This window comes from Pundamilia nyererei, unplaced genomic scaffold, assembly GCF_000239375.1.
Source record: "Pundamilia nyererei isolate P.nyererei 1_Seehausen unplaced genomic scaffold, PunNye1.0 scaffold00217, whole genome shotgun sequence".
Taxonomy (NCBI): Eukaryota; Metazoa; Chordata; class Actinopteri; order Cichliformes; family Cichlidae; genus Pundamilia; species Pundamilia nyererei.
In genome coordinates this window covers 583,717-588,829 of record NW_005187618.1, presented here as the reverse complement: position 1 = coordinate 588,829, position 5,113 = coordinate 583,717, and positions in this window count along the sequence as shown.

Below are 5,113 nucleotides of genomic sequence, written 5' to 3'. Positions count from 1 at the left end.
TGCCCTCGAAATAGTATTTCGTGGGCACAAATAACTATTTTATGGGCACGTTATACCCATTTTTGTGCCCACGAAGTAGTATTTTGTGGCCACAATTTATTTATTTTTTGGACCATGTCATCAGAGGGGCTCCGTACGAGAGAGAGGGTGAGAGAAAGAAAAAAAATCCCCCACGGCTCGCGATAAGGAGTCGGCTCACGTCGCTCACGTCAAAAATCCGGCTCTAAGAGCCGTTTCGTTCGCGACCGACACATCACTACAGCCCACAGAGAGCTTTTGAAGTAACAGTAATGGGTAAGCTATCCCCCAATCCCCAGACTCTGCTTTCTTTACAGAGGTTGAGAAGAACCTCAAATTATTTCTTCCACTGCCTGACAAAATCCTCATTTGAGGTAAGCACCCCATCCCTATTTTAAACAGAGTGGGCAGGAAACTGCTTACTAATCCTGAGTCAACTGGGGGTTTGCCAGAATCACTTTGAGGCCAATTGAACGTCTTGTTCCAAGTAAATTTCTGTTTCAGCCACTTTCCACTTGTTACTTGATAAGCTTGATAAGAATTCTTCAGTTTGATGGCTCACTTTATATCTGGTGTCCACCATGTGGTTTGGGGCTTGGCATCAACCAACATACGAGGCAGCAGGCTTCGGCAGTGGAGGTGTGGAATATGGTTAAACATAGACTTAAGCCTCCCTTAACCATGGAAGGCCCTAATATTACTGGCTCTGGCAAGGGTTCCATGAATCCATCATCACAGATGTCTTTTGAATTGCACTTAGTATGGGTCCTCATCAAGGACCAATATATTACCGTATGTGTGGTTTTAGTTAAATTGCTTTGGTAATGAAGATGCATGTCACAGTTCTGAGTTCAGAGTTCCTTTGTTCAGAGAAAATGGGTTTAGGTGGGTTTTATCCTCCCCTATGCTCCCCTAGTCAGAATTTTTCAAAGTAACAACCACATGTGGTTTATTGGACGAACAATTTATGAAATTCACCTTAGATTGTTGGCTTTAGAAGCAGTAAAGTCATTATTGAGCAACAACTGAATTTAAACAGCCCCTGATGATGGATTCAGTCGCAAAGCTCTCTTTTCATGCTTCAGCTAAAACTCTGTTGCTGTCAGTGTGCTTTGTATGTGGGGTACAAATAGAAAAAACATGCCACAATTTTATTTGCAGAATAGTTTACGGTACTTTTTAAAAATCTAGTAAGAGGTAAATTTAAAAAATTTATATTATGCAGATTTATTGTTTTGTGAGCAATGATGACACCAATTAATGCTAAATGGTTTGAATAACCGTAAAACCAGGAATCTAGTCAAAACCGGTTACAAACTTATTACAGATTCATTTCAGTATGTGATTCTTGTTAAAAGCAGTGAGTAACAAGAGTCAATATTCTTCAATAATCAATCATCTGAGAAATTTTAACATCAGGTCTATAACACCGACCTAGCTGCTTGCGTTGCAGGACAACTTCTAAACACTTTCTGTGGCTGTTTCTGACAAGTCTTCATGGTTTTTAATGACTAATCATAAATCTTCATTTTTTTCACCACATGTTTTTACAACCTGGGGCTGGTCACCGCTGATTGATAGTCACTAAAGTGCTCCCAAAAGAGAACAGCCATGTAGACGCTGGCACTACGTCTTATCCATAGACTTGTAATTCCTCACATCTTCACCCAAGTCCACAGGCAAAGAGGATAAGCCTCTCTGAGAGGTTTCTTAAGAGGAAGAATTTTAACTGCTTGCTGAAAGCTATGATTTAACATTAGAGTGAATCTAAAATCCAGCACAACTGCAAGTATAAGTATATTTATATTGCCTTTATTTCTAATGTAACCAAAACCTAATTTGATTTAAATCTACACATGTCAAACTCTGGAAACATACTTACCAATCAGTCCAGTGCAAATAGCTCTTCATGTTTCTCAGTGAGGAATAAGAATCATTCATGGCAGGAGTCATTTAAGGGATCAGATCCAGGACTGTGAGAATATAGTTACTGGAACAGCAAACCTACAGTGACATCATCCTCTTAAAACGAATGGCTATTATTCAAAAACATATGGCCGCTGGCCACGTATGTAGTCTCCCTCTCTCTCTCAAACACTCATACACACAACCCCACACACGCACACACACACGCACGCACACCTCCCCCAGCTCCCTTGTCGACCTGCGTGAAACAGAAAACAATTGTTTCTCTGTTCTATTTTCTTTGCAGGTTGTCCACTTTTCTGCCAGGATTTCAGTGACTGTTATAGTTATATCACATGCCGCAAGCGCAGCTAGCGGGAGGCAAACAGCCTGAGGTGTAACCAGAAGATTGATGTGAATAGTCTGCCAATTTGACTGCAGTCCCAGAATTCCAGAGGAACCAGGTCTGCAGTGCTGTGTGCAGACTCATCCCTCCTGAATCCTGCATACAAGCCAAAGACATTAGAGGTTATAGCTCTGTAGCTCAGGGTCAACAAGGGAGCCAAAACACCACTTCTGCATTTAAATAACTGGAAATTTATACACTCTCACACACTGAAGTTCTGGAAATGCCAATGTTGTCTTTTAAATTGTAAAACTTCAGTCCAAACTGTGTTAAAGAGGATATATTTCTTATTTGTAGCTATAGGAAATCATTTTAATGTTACATCTAAAAATGATTTGTATTCCTGTTCTAGCTTTATGACACCGCACATAATGGCTGAGTGAAATGCCAACACAAAATTGTCCAAAATGTTCTTTTTAAATTGCTGGCTACTGACGGTGGATCATAAAACAGAGTATATAGCTATACCTTTAAATACAAAGGATGGTTTTATAGCAGGTGGGGGGAAGTGGCAGCAGCTTTGAAGGCACAAACATGGATTAAGAACAGAGAAGGGCCTCACTTTTTAAAACCTGCAGGCTCAGGGATCCATAAAATGAAACATTTGGACATGGTGAAAGAAAAAAAAACATGCTTATTTGCTGCCAAATATTTAAGCTATAAGTCTTAATAGCACTTTATTGTTTCCTCCTGTTAATGTGAGGATGTGGAGTTGCATCTTAAACAGACAGTGGTGCCCAAGAGTTCTCCAGATGTTTCTTTAAATCACAGAGGAGAGGAAGACTGGAGCCTCTTCTGCTATGCGGTTGTTCGAAATAACATCCATCTTGACCTCTGTCTCAGGTGAAGCATATTTTTGGGTGTGCAAACTTTAAACTATACACAACTGTATAGAAAATGTCTCAGTACAACGAAGATTTCAGTTTTTGCCCAACTTAAAATGATTTTTCTATAGTTGGAAATCACACAAAATGTTTTCCCAATGTGCAGTGGAAATTAAAAGCAAACTATTTACACAACAAGAATATAGCCCCCCCACCCCACCCTCCACCCAACTGGTGAAGGCACATGGTTCTTTTTCTTGTTAAAGAGGAGTTCTTCCTTCCCACGGTTGCCAAATGCTTGATCATAAAGGATCATCTGATACCTGGGGTTCTGCTGTTGTGAAAGAACGTTATATAATTAAGCCCAAACCAAATTTGCCAAGGTATTTCACAAGATCTGATGCACACAGTGTCTAACCCTAAGCTCTCAATCCAGCTGTCAACTTGGTGACTGAAATCAAGTGTGCGGTATTAATACTGGAGGGATAAATAAATACAGTGCCTGACTGTGACGTGGAACAAATCAAAATAATACTTCATCAGCTTTGTCAATTTGAGGTTTTCAGTAAAAGGATGAATCCAACAGGATATTTTTTGCAGATCATCTCTTAATAGGACAAAGCTGCATTTTGGCCCCTAGTTTTCTGGAGCTCTTTTGAAGGCAGCTGAAGTGATGATTAGAAAGCAAAGTCAACATCTGAGATATATTTTCCACTACCAAAGCCATTACTGAAACCAGATGGGCAAGACACTGGTCTGTTTGATACCGCCTTGTTTTTAACAAGCGTTTTTATTAACAGAATGGTTTCATGTTTTGCAGTTTATACATGTTGTACTGACACGATGAATTTCAGTTCTGAAAAGCATTTATATTAAAATATTTATCAATGGGCTGCTGAGATCTACTGCTTGTCTTTTTAAAAGGGCAGCTTCTGTGACTCTTCCATTAGAAAGTCATAGCTGTTCAACTACAGACACTTGATTAGACAGTGCTGCCCTTTGGTTAAGAAAGCATTACAGTTCACCATCAACATGAGCTTTTAATGATGCATAACTCGGGACTGGCATTTACACTCAACATACCAACACACCAACAGCCCATGAAACCCACAATAAACCTGGATTCAAAGCCACCCAGACAAGAGTTTAACATCACTGGAGAAGTGGTGGGAGTAAAAACATGCATGCGTCAGAGATCCTCTGGCATGGAGATCTGGCAACGCGATGCTTTATCTTTCCATAAAGCATGCAAATGTTAGATTGACACGGCCCTGTTTGACATGTAAAGGCAGAAGCCAGTTGTTCTGGCAGTGTCACACATCGTGCACAAAGAGCAAAATAACATCTTACATAAAGATATGAGACTGTTGTGTATCTGAAAGAAAGTTTTAAAAACAACAAGTGTTTACATGTAGTAAAGATGTAGCTTTGAGAAAGTAATATTTTTTCCCAATATTTTAGATTTTCACTTAGACTTTGGTTATATTTATTTACACTTCACTTAGTGGTATGACTGACAGTGTTCTATTTGGTATTATATAAAAGCATTTTGCAATGTATGAAGCTGTCACTGGGGACAAAAACAAGACTGTCTACTTTGCCCCAGCAGGTTCGTTACTCATCAGTTACTGTATCATAATTGGATTACCTAAATAACTGAAACTAGAAGGCTGTAACACAGTAATTTTACACATACGTTCCATGCGAGAGGTGCTTTAAGCAAGAATTACAACATCTTTGAGTCCGTGAAATTTCATTCGATAGCAAATACGGCTCTGCTGTCTCCACTGCCAGTCTTTCATATGCTCTCTTTTTTTTACGATTGTAACTCACTTAACAAATTCACTATAGATGCTGTGCATGATGTCATGTGCACATTGCTTGTGAGTTGGCTGACATGTTAGCTATAATACAGCTTCTGGTCCTTTTGAAAAAAAAAATCTGTATTTCCCAACTGGCT